The sequence below is a fragment of the Leptonychotes weddellii genome, unplaced genomic scaffold, assembly GCF_054177405.1.
Source record: "Leptonychotes weddellii isolate Sample4059 unplaced genomic scaffold, ASM5417740v2 HiC_scaffold_3198, whole genome shotgun sequence".
Classification (NCBI taxonomy): domain Eukaryota; kingdom Metazoa; phylum Chordata; class Mammalia; order Carnivora; family Phocidae; genus Leptonychotes; species Leptonychotes weddellii.
In genome coordinates, this window is record NW_027917552.1 from 1 (window position 1) to 12,790 (window position 12,790).

General features: G+C 37.4%; 1 long non-coding RNA gene across 1 annotated transcript; it reads right to left on the minus strand.

Moving 5' to 3' along the window:
* Positions 1–252: 252 nt before the first annotated feature.
* Positions 253–12,758, minus strand: LOC145719152 (uncharacterized). Its single transcript, XR_014142209.1, has 2 exons — positions 10,848–12,758; positions 253–1,358 (listed from the first exon to the last, which is right to left on the minus strand). It is a non-coding gene; the product is annotated as an uncharacterized LOC145719152 (long non-coding RNA).
* Positions 12,759–12,790: the final 32 nt, after the last annotated feature.

Consider the following 12,790-nt stretch of genomic DNA (forward strand, 5'->3'; position numbering starts at 1 on the left):
GAAAAAGCAAGATAGAGGATGGAGCTTCCAGCTCATGGGCATCAACTCTCTTACAATGATTTGAAGAGATCTTTTCATCTTTTCTGGTTTTCAAATCAGCATGTATGTTTTACACAAACCCCACCCCATGTGCCTCTAGGTCGTCTCCTAATTATGGGCTTGCTATCCAGCTGGTAACCCCATTCTAAAGGGGCAAACTCCCAGATACAAGAATGTGGTGACAAACACTGTAATTAATAGCATTCTCTGAAATTGGATATTTAATATTTATTCAGCACTGAAAGAATGAGATACTGTTTTTCTTCCCAAAAAAGTCACATGACTATGCCACACATTAATTTGTAAAGATTATTATTATGTTGCTCTTCTGTTTTCGTATGTGCTCTTTTCCCAAAGTTCCATGAGGCAAAAAGGCTAGATGGACTAGCAGGACTAAAAGTCTTAAAAGACAAGAAATCATTTTGCTTAAATCAGAAAGGATATATTACATTAGCAGGTCTAGTAAAGGTATTTCAAAAACCTTTTGAAAAGTAAGTTTGCATCAAAAATGTATTTATTGCAGAAAGACAATTTATGCTTACATGTATATGTAAAAATATCTTGGGCTCAACACTGAAAGCTGCTGTCATTATGACCTTTTGGCCAGTAATTCAGATGGCTACATATGCATATCCTGCTTTATGTACTTACAAGGTAGGAGAACTGTAAACTAACCATAGTTTTCAAATAAGATATATAATTAAAAGTGAGAGAAAATGACTGTCATATTTGAAGTATATGTAGTAATTGCTGAACTGTAAAAGAATGAGCCACAATATGTAAAACTTTAAGTATTGCAGCTTAGGCAAAAACAAACATGAGTGTGAGGAAAAAGAGAGGGAAAGGGGGGAGGGAGAGACAAACCAAAAAAGCCTTCTTGACTGAGACAATCCAAGTTCATAACTACTGTCCTGATGTGAAGAGATGATTTAAAAAAAAAAAAAAAAAAAAAGGACATTTCAAACTCAAAGACTAAAATGTTTTACTATTTCAACATAAAATTCTTCCAGAGCTCTCATAATATGTACATGATCCTGGAATAAAGTTCTCACTTCTTAGCTTATTAACAATGTGTACATTTGAAAATAAATGTATACAGTATTTCAAAACAAACCCTTCAAGACCGTATTTAAGCAATGACATCCAAAGAAACTGAATTCAGGCACCATGTAACATTTAAGATATATGGTATCTTGAAGATCAAATGTTCTCTTCCTTGTTACTCTGAAGTCTTCCTTATACAGAGGTTGCTTCTAAAGTAGTTTTCTTACAGAGCCAAACATCCTGATGTGCCGAGTCCAGTTTCATTTTCTCCAGTACTACAAAAATCAAAAACAGATAAACAAGTAGAAAGCAATTAACTTCAATTTCACAAAGAAAAATAAACAACAGAGTTTACAGTTTTAAGAAATGGCTTAGTTCTTGGCATGATATTTTTAGTGACTAAAAAGCTGTAGCTTATTCCACAGAGTGCACCCACTTCATTCCAGAACTGATCTGGAATCAAATCAAAGACAGTACTCCTGAAAGAACAAGGAAGCCCAGTCAGGAGTTGTGTGGGGGCCAACACATTAAGTGTTTGATATTAAAATATCAAGGGGAAAGAAATCCATGTTTTTAGTACCTATTTTGTGCTAGGCACCCTCACAGTTACCTCAGATATTGCTTATAAAGAGATGTGTGACACTGCACCTCTCTTCATTATCTCTCAAAATTAGCATTCAGTGAAATTCAGTAATGCTACCCATTACTTCTGAGAGCTAGATAATACAAAAATAATCTGCAATTAATGGTTGTCTTTAACATGTACAGATGCTGCCAGTCACCACTTTCTCAATACAGACAACTCTTTTTTTTTTTTAAGATTTTATTTATTTATTTGACAGAGAGAGAGAGGAAGAGAGAGTGTGCACAAGCAGGGGGAGTGGCAGGCAGAGGGAGAGGGAGAAGCAGGTGCCCCACAGAGCAGGGGGAGCCCGATGTGGGGCTCGATCCCAGGACCCTGGGATCATGACCTGAGCCAAAGGCAGTCGCTTAACCGACTGAGCCACCCAGGCGCCCAGGATGGACAACTCTTGATTGTTTGGGTGAACATAACTGAGTCATCCATAACTCATTTGCCATATACATATATATATATATATATATATGCGGGCAGTATCTTGGAGGAAATAAAAATGCTGGACATGGGCAACATAATTTTGTTTCCGTGAACTTCACCTCATTATCACTCTAAGAAAAAAACATGAAGGGAAAAAAAAAAAAAACCTCACTGACAAATATTTGTGGGTGTGTGTGTACATTCACGAATATGTATAAAAATGTGAAAGATGTTGACTGATTTTAATCTGATAAAATTTAAAGTGGTGATTCTAGCAAGAATATGGTAAGATTCAGCCTTAATGCTTTTAAGAGGAATGTAATTTCTGATTTAAGAAGCTGTTTAAATATCTTCTAGGTGACAACATCAGAGGAAATAAAAATAAACTTCTCAAATGGTCCCTGGCACTTATATAAAATCAATATGTTTATTTGGTGCCTACTATGTGCCAGAACAGCTCAGGTTCTGTGAGAGTCCCCAGGATACTCGAGATAAAAAAAGCCTGAAGACAAAAACAGGGTCACCACTCATATACACACAAGCACATTCAAAAGTTGAGCAATGGGTAGGGAACTCATTCCAGACAACAAGCAAAGGTGGACTGTTTGTGGGGGCTTGAGGGAAAATATTCGGTATGAGAAATTGCCATGGGGGTAAATCAGCAGAGCTACAAAGAAGGCTCTTCTTGTAGGCTGGTGGAAGATGATTAAAGTTGAAAATGCGGGTTAGCGCCAAATTGTGGAGGGTCCTCACAGACATGCTAGGAAGTCTATAAATATCCTGGAAACGAGGAAAACCACACATGTGGATAAGTATGTTTGTATGTGTGGGAGAAACACTGCTATGGAACAGACGGTCTCTAACAGATCGCCTGAATACTTCTGAGCGTCTGTCTGCGGGGAAAAAAAATCAGTAATACTATGTAGCAGAGTCAGTCCCAAAATGTTCAACTCCCTGTACATCTGATGAATTTATATAAAAGGGTCTGATACAACAGAGGGGCAGGAAAACAACAGTATGACAACTAACCTTCCTAAAAGCAGTTAATGAAGCAAACGGACAAATCTTACGGTGGATTATACTTGTGACTGAAAACTTGCCCCACAGAAGACAAGGAAATTAAATTTCTACAGATAAAAAATAAACTGCAGGACATTTTAGCTGAAAATTATGGGGCATTCTGCTGACTGCTGCTATTACAGTAATTACTCTGTAGACTTTAAAACATTTGTAATGTCCCAAGTGCCTGTATGATGTTTTTAAACGTGGCTGGTTCTACCGGCTACTCGCACGGCAGTGTTGGCGGACTGCAGAGTGACCTGAGAGCACGCGGCTGTCAATAAAATTCAAGACTGGCTTGTGGCCAATGTGCAAAATAAATGCTATCCCACATTTATCATATTTATCTGGGATTAACTGTTCCCAATGACTCCTTTTTAGATCACACTCTCTTGGTTGTTTGCATAACTGATTTTTTTTTTCTTTTTTCTTTTGGGGGTGGATGAAACATTAAGGAGAGAAAAGCTAAAAGATCATTTTTTTCAATTTACAAGTATACTTTTTAAAACTCGCTACTCACACCAAAATCCACTCATCTCTAATAAATTAAAGCTTAAATATAATATATCAAGAAAAACATGATTTAGAAACTACTGTCTATTTCTACAACCTAGGGCCTGGGTCTGAATCTGGACTTTTGTCCTCTATTAGCTCTGAGACCATGAGTTATTTAATCTCAGCCTTGGTTTTCTCTTCTGTAAAACAGGCCTGGTGATCTACCCACTTCACAGGGGTGAGGATTAAACAAGGTGATGCAGAGAAAGCTCTTTACGTAATTTCTGGCACATATAAGTGTTCAATAGGCTGCAATTATTACTATTATTATTGGTTTTTCATTGTTGTTAATTTTTATTCCTCCTAGGATAATTCAGATAAATTAGGAATAGATCTGGGACACAAAATGATACAAAATACTTGTGTATGATATACTGGTATTGTAATAGTTATTTATTCAAGCCACTGATCTGGGAATCATCTACATCTTTAGAGAATTATTTACTAAATTAAAAAAAAAAAAGCTTGGTTTTTGAGAAAAATTTCTCTTTGGCTAAAGAATTCAATACTTTTTTGTTTTGTTCAATTAAATATTTTACACTGCTGTTTTTTATTCCTAATGGTAAAATAAGATCCATATAACATAAACTCAGAAATGACACTCTATTCTCTTCTCCTAGGGCATCTTTTGCATCTATGAGCTCTCAAAGTAGATCAGAGAGTAGAATAGTTACAGTGCAAACATACTACACGGGGTTGAGGTGTTAGGGTCAGCACATAAAGGTAAAACAGGAACATAAACAAAATTACTCGAAAAAAGCCATCAGAAGGCAACACATTCTATATAGTCATCTCTCCAAAAGTTCAGAACAGGAAGCTTTTCCCTTAATACTGATGCAAAAAAACTTGGTTTTTTGAGCAGCAGATGGGGCAGATGGATGGCCTGCACTTAGAAGCCTCGTTGTACAAAAGAACGAGAATCCTCAGTAACTGGAATCACATTCAGCATGGCAAGATGTCATGTCATGGGAGACACCTGGGATCTGAAACATCCCTGAAGGAGCTCCTCTCACATTTATTAGGACATATGCTGTTCAGGAAAAACATCAGGCAGAATAACCACATTGTTTGTCTCCTTTCATTGTTTTTTTTTTTTTTTTTAATCTTTTTTAAATCACCACAAGTATATATAGGTGAATTCTCTTCAGTTAAAGGCACATAATATATGACTGCACATTCATGTGCCCCTCTGCTTGGACCTGTGCTTTTCCCCCTTGAACACCACGGGGGCTAATTAAGAATTCTTGCCAAATGTAAAGCAGTAACGTGTTCTCAGTATCTTGAGCTGGAACTTGGGTAAACTTTCTGAACACCATCTGTTCTTATGTTTTAACTCTCGGTCTACAAAAAATATATCTCTAACCCTGGTTAATCTACCAAGATTGGTTAATTAGATTAATATGTACTAAGATGAATGGAAACCACACCTCACTCTCCAGCCCTTTATCATCAATCAGTAGAGAGAGAGAAAGACAGGACAAAGCAGAAACAGGGAAGAAGCGGGCTGTTGCATGAGAGATTACCATCCAAAGGCTAGTTTTAGAGCAGTAAGTGACCCAAACTAAGTGACCTCTACCTTTCTGTGCCTAGAAAGCCCTTTAAAGATCATTTCAGTGGGGACAAGAGTTCTGATGATGCAATCTCAAAGACAATGACCTAAATAAAAGTGTTTTTCTGTGGAAAATTTGTATCACTAATAGGTGGGTGTTGCTAGGCAACGAATATTGCAGTGTTTAATCTCTACCCTTCCTAAGGAATGGTATGATCGAAGAAAATAAGTCTTTTCAGCATTGCAACGTAACAGTTGTATGTGGCAGTTCTGTAGTCTTCTTTTAGACTATACTTTCTTTTTTGCTGAAACAACTATAATTTTTGTTAACATGTATCAATCAGTTTACCTCCTTTTTTAGAAAATTGTCCTACAATCCACAGTGATTAATAGGAATGCACTAAAATTAGCCTAAATCAATTAGCAGTATATATCCTTATTGTAAATGTTATGAGTGACCAAAAAAACCAGATGTTGGTCATCTGGATTTGCACGTGCATGTCATTTATTCTAAGTATTACTTAGAAAATAAATAGTCACTACTTAGAAAATATACAGCATTTAGAAGTGTGAGTTTCAAAGAGAAAATAAACTTCAGAGATTAGTTAAGAAATAGGTATGCTTCAGGGTGTCTGGATGGCTCAGTCAGTTAATTGTCCAATTCTTGATTTTGACTCAGGTCATGATCTCAGGGTCCTGGGATCGAGCCCCGCATTGGGCTCTGTCCTCAGCACAGAGTCTGCTTGTCCCTCTCCCTCTGTCCCTCCTCCCATGCTCACTTGCTTGCTTGCTATCTCTAAAATAAAATAATAAAATCTTTAAAAAGAAAAATAGCTATGCTGCTATAATTTCATAATTTGAAAAGACTTAGATGAAGTTAAAACCGTACTTAGTATCTTTTGTAACCTTCAATGCCTAAACAAATTCCAATGACATTAAACATCCTTGGGTTACTCTGATTTTGATATTGTTTCAGTTGCACAAGAGTATAGTAACAGGTAATGAGTATAGGCAGAAGTGACATATTTAAGGAAACCTAAGATAGCATGAGCATTTTCAAGTTCATTTCTTAGGATGTAGAATATCGTGGGATATTCTGGTAAAGACTTGAATTTGATAAGCTAGGAAACAACTTTTTATGTGGCTCAGCCCTCTCATCTCTAAGAGGGGAGAATGTTAAAACTCATTTTTGTGGTTATAGTAAAGATTATATAACGTTAAAAAACAGTGAAGCACTGTATGAAATACAAAGTTCAAATAAATAAGGTTATTGTTGTCCCAGACACGATTATCTCTCATTGTAAAATGGAGCGCTGAGATATGATCTATAAAATTTTGTCTACATAAATATCCATGCTGTATTAAGTCTCTACTATTACCTGTCTAGGATGATGCTGGTGGTCTTTACATTGCTGGAGTCATCCAGATATTTGCTCTTAATTCATATTCATGCTGCTATGGCCTTGATTTTATTTTATTTTTTTTTTTTAAGATTTTATTTATTTATTTGACAGAGAGAGAGAGAGAGAGAGGGCACAAGCAGGAGGAGTGGCAGGCAGAGGGAGAGGCCCGATGCGGGACTCAATCCCAGGACCCTGGGATCATGACCTGAGCCGAAGGCAGATGATTAACCAACTGAGCCACCCAGGCACCCCTTTATGGCCTTGATTTTAGATAATAATACTATTTTGTTATCAAGAATCTATCCTAGTCCAAAAGAGTTTGTAACAATGAAGCAAAGTAATTTACAGTAACTATTTATCCAGGATTTCTTATCTACCATTTTACGGAAGAACTAAAAAACAGAAACCCAAGAAAGACTTAATATTTCTTTCCAAGAAATATAATCCTCTGTTAGTTCATGCTTATAAAATTATCTTTCCCAAGTCTAAGAGTACATCCACCGCTATTACCAATTTATTGGCCATATTCATATTTTCTCTGTGAATAGAAAAGGTACATGCATTAACTCTTGGTTCTAAACAACCTTTGTAATTTAACCATCGGTGCTGGGGGTTTCATTTATTTTCAGTCTTTGCAATAGTCAATATAAGCTTTATATATGGGAAGCAATTAACCTTTGTGTATCTCTGACAATAGATTAAATTTATATTAGTTTTTATCTCAATACCAATCACTTTACAGATGTGGAAACTGAGGCCCAGAGACATTGGTAAAGAAAGGTCCCTCTGTTACTACCTCCCCCAAATAAGAATGTGGTCCCTTTTTTATCTAGCTTTTTCTCTCCTCTATTTTTCATACAGGGAATTAAGAAAAATAGTCCTTCTGGGGCACCTGGGTAGCTCAGTAAGTTAAGCCTCCAACTCTTGATTCCAGCTCAGGTCATGGTCTCGAGGTCATGAGATCCAGCCCCACATCAGGCTCCCTTCTCAGCAGGGAGTCTGCTTAAATTCTCTCTCTCTCCCTCTCCTTCTGCCCCTCCCCTCCCAGCCCCAGGCACTCTCTCTCTCTTGCAAATTGACAACACAATTTCAAAACTAAAGTATACTACTAGTTCAGGGGTGCCTGGGTGCCTCAGGCAGTTAAGCATCTGCCTTCAGCTCAGGTCATGACCTCAGGGTCCTGGTATCAAGGTCCACATGGGGATCCCTACTCAGTGGTGAGTCTGTTTCTCCCTCTCCTCCTCCCCCTGCTCCTGCTCTCTCTCTCTCTGGCTCACTCATTTCTCTCTCTCAAATAAGTTAATAAAATCTTTTAAAAAATAATAATAATAAATAAAGTATACCACAAGTACATTTACAGAACTTGCTTGAAAGCTCAAACTTTAAGCTAGAGTGTATTAGATGTGTGGCAGTTAAGTCTTCAAAGATGCCACACTTAATCCCTCTCCTCCAGAGTACACACTTCTCTTGTCCCTGAGAGTCAGGGCTGGCCTTCTGACCTGCTCTAAGAGGGCTGCTGCCCCCACTTTCACATTCCTTGGGGGGCAGCTGTCGCCGTGCAGGAGAACGGCAGCCCTGGGTAGAGTCGGAATAGCAAGAGAAGCAGACACAGGCTGTCTGGAGCAGCACCAAAGTGTAGATGTGTGAAACCTTTTGGACCCTTCAGACAAACCCAATCCCCAGCTGAACACAGCTGAATGAGTGAACCCACCTGACATAACAGGAAACAAAAGAGCCATGTGGCTGGGCTCTGGCTGAAATCCTGACTGGAGAATCAATCATAAGAAGTAATAAATCATTATTGTTTTTTAAGCTAGTGAGTTCAGGTTTGTTAAACAGCTACAGATAATCTGAAATGAGGTGTCAGGCAGCAGCATTAATTTTAAGTGTGGAGTTTTGGCTCTATTATATGGTAAATGCCCAGGAAACTAAAGGAGAAAACTGAGAAACTTGAAGTATGCAGGAAGGAAAACTCCTGAAGGAGAGAAATTTGTTCAGCTATAGATAAGGATAGAGCAAAATGAAATATAAATAACCAACTCTGAAGGAAATGCAAAGACAGAGAAGTTAAAAGTTTCTAACCTCAAGCATGTTACAACTATTTGAGTTTTTAAAAAGAAAAAAAAGGGTGTACATACAAAAGGGAGAGAGAAAGTAACTGGATTGTGAGGGCTGTGCCAGGGAAAGTTTCAGTAACTCATAATATAGCGGTATGCAAGACACTGACAAGAGAACAATATGGGAGTCAAAAGATTTGGGTTCAAGTCTTGGTTCCGTCCCTTGTTAGTCACATGACGTTAGCGAAGTCATTATCCCATTCTGGGTTTCTATCCCCTATTGCTCCAAAATACTCTACTGTGCTATATGGAAACTCAGCTCTACCATTAGCTAGACAAACCATCTGGGATGGTTTATTCTCTTGAGAAGTGACTGGTTAGGATTTAATAACCTGGGAAGCAGACCCTGATTGGCCCTAGCAATAAAATATGACCCAAACTGGTGTTCTGGGAGAAGAAACTTTTTGTTAAGCCAGAAAAAGAGGATAAGCTAACATTTACAGGAAGAAACTCCTTTATGTCTCTTGGGTATTTTTTAAGTAGATAAGGCACTGTGCTAATAGGTGAGTAACAGATACAGCTTCATCTTCAAGAAGTTTGTATTTTAGGAGTTATAAGACAAGTATCCTCAAGCATCTATAATAGAAAGCAAAATATAAGTGCAACTCATAATAAAGGTAAAAGTACTATAAATATCCAGAGGAAGATCAATCAAAGTGGCATTAAGAATAGATCTTGGAGGACAGCTTGGATTTGGTAAGCAGAAGTTTACAAAAGATTCATTGTTAAGAAGATGGATGTTCTATGCTGAAGAAATGGCAGCTGCAAAGTAATCACAGAGACAGAAAAGAACAAAATATGCAGAGAGAGTATTAGGGAAACACCTTGGAAAGTAGGTTGGAATACAATACTCTGGAAGGCCTTGGGCTACCAGAGATTGGACTTCACTGTTAGGCAATGGGGAAACATTGTGCACACTGAAATTTAAAAAAATAAAAAGGACAAGGTGAAACATTATTTTGTGAAAATATAACTGACTGGGATATTTAGAAGGATAAAAAATGCTTAGAGAAGAAAAAAACTAAAACAGAAGAATTATAAAGGGTTTTAGTTATCCAAGATATATTAAAGAACAAAAAATGGATTAAAATATTAGTAGTCAGAAAATTATTGAAAAGGATAATTAAAGAAATGGTTAAACTAAAAAGACTGACAAGGCTTGGTGACAGTGGTATTGGGTGAAGAAGAAGGCAAAGCAGACAGGCTCTGAGCTTGGGTGATTAGTAAAATTATTAACAGGATATGCAAAATCAGGAAGGTGTGTGCAAGAAGAAGAGTGTGAGTGTGTGGGAGGGAAAGAGGTCTAATTTTTCTGTTTGCTCACCATTTTCATAATCATCCTCATTATGAAATTCATAATTAAACCAGGTTTTAAACCTGAGGTTTACCACCATAGGCTAGTGTGAAAAGGTCTCCCTCAGACATTTGCATGCAAGATTCTACTAACAGTAAGTCTACAGATAGACCTTTTCAGTGTGTGGTATGCACAGCTTTTTTCAGCTTCTAAAGCTTCTGGAGTAATAGGGGATAGAAACCCAGAATGGGATAATGACTTCGCTAACGTCATGTGACTAACAAGGGACGGAACCAAGACTTGAACCCAAATCTTTTGACTCCCATATTGTTCTCTTGTCAGTGTCTTGCATACCGCTATATTATGAGTTACTGAAACTTTCCTAGCATTTCACCATTTGTCAAAACCCAGAAAGTGTTCAAGTCTCACTCGCCAAGGCCTCTGTTAGACCCAAGACCATTCTCAGGAAAGATTTACAATCACCACTAACTACAAAGGACAGATATACCTATGCTAACACTCCACAATTTAGTTTACAACTGAAAATTTAAGTGGGATGTTTTAGAGTTAATAATGTATGCAACACATTCACATCAGCTGGCTGATGTCAAAAAGGCTTGATAAAACGCAGAGAAGACATCATTAGCAGGAGAAAAGCATGGCTCTCTGAGGACTCTGGGGTAGGACATGGAAAAGCTGTGATCAATTGCACTGCCTTCAGAGAACTTACCTGGGCAAACTTGTGAATCTGTTCTACCACTGCAGCAAAGAGAGCATGGACACTTTCATCGATCAGACTCTGCATGTAATGTACTGCCTCTTCATCAGACAGGTCTAGTCGGAATTTATCCTGAACCTACAAGGTCATAGTAGGTTAGTCTTTTGAATGAAAAAAAAAAGGACTCAATTTGAAGAGACAGCATCAGATTGATATAGATGTTGTTACAATATATTATGACCTATTTCTATGACAAAGAAGTAATTCATAACTTATAAGAAGTTCTGAATATTATCATTCTTTTGAGTGAAGTTTATTGTTTTTGCTATATGCTCTTTATCACCCTTTCCTTGTTGCTTGTTAAGTTTCTTTTTTTTTTTTAAGAAAAAATAAACAGTAAACATGATTCTGCGAGGTGCTGCAAATATAAAAAAGTGTGCTTTATTTTTTTGCGTTTCTTTTTTCCTAAAGTTTTATTTACATAATCTCTACACCCCATATGGGGCTCCAACCCACAACCGAGATCAAGAGTCTCATGCTCTTCGGAGCCAGCTAGGCGCCCCTATTTTCTTTTGCATTTCAAAGCTAGAACTACTGTATAAAATTTAAAATGAGGCATACTTATTAATAATCTCCTTCACTTTATCCCTGTTACTTATTATTAAATGGATATTCCAAGGTGAGATTATAGTATCATTCTTCCACACCATTTCAATGCCTATACAAGAACAGGAAACATGTTAATCACTGGCAAAATACAGATCTTCCAAAATGTCTCCTTTCCTATAGCAATTCCTTATACTTCTGCCAAGTACTACTTCAGTTGGTCTGCAATTTCCAAAGAGAGAGGAATTTCCCTTTATTTCATATTTAAAGTTACAGCTGATTCCCGATAAGAATAACTAGAATTTTTATTATAATAACTAGAAAAAGTCTAGTTATGATATGAGAATGATTCCTAAAAAATAAAAGCCAGTGTTATTGAATGAATACTCTGTGCAAAACACTTTACATGCAGTATTTCATCTGACTCTGAGGTAGACAGTATCTCCACCTCTAGGATGCAGAAACGGAAGCAAAGAGAATCTATGAAGCCAACCTACCCAGACACCCTTAACTGATGGCAAGGGTCTCATGCTTCCAGACAATCTCATGCCACTGCACATAACCATTATAATTCTACTCCTTTCTCCTCTTGTAAGTGACCCAAATATACTTTTGAAAAAGCAGGCAAGGAGAAAATGTTTCTAAGCAAATAAAAAGTGGTCACATTTAGTATTTCCTTTTAAGTATAGAATTTAACTACTAGGAAACTAAGAAGGACACAGTAGGACAACCCACAGCCCTGGATTCGCACTTATCTCGTCACTAGATTGGAGATATGCCAAATGATCCAACAGCTCTGCAGCTTCAGGATGGGAAAGTAAAAGAGGTAGATATAAAAAGTGAAGGACAGTTCGATGGAGTTCCTAAAGGAATACCTTGAATGAACTAGCTCTCCCATTTCTGAATCCCAATTAATAGCGTATCTGTTCCTTGAGTTTGATCCTTTATTTTCTTTGACTTAAAAAGATGTCTGACAGGTCTGGAACTATTTTTTTTTTTTTTAAATCTCAATTTTTTTTAATTTTATTTAATTTATTTATTTATTTATTTGAGAGAGAGACAACACCTGAGAGGGGATAGGGTCAGAGGACGAAGCTGACTCCCTGCCGAGCAGGAAGCCCGATGCGGGACTCGATCCCGGGACTCCAGGATCATGACCTGAGCCGAAGGCAGTCGCTTAACCAACTGAGCCACCCAGGCGCCCTGGAACTATTTTTAAGGACACCAAAAAACTATAGGGCAGTAGAACCAAAATTTTAGCCTAATTTATCAAAACTTACATGCTTCTATTAAGTTGCAACACAAACAGACTATATGTATTTGACATAGAAAGTAGACATTATTGGGGC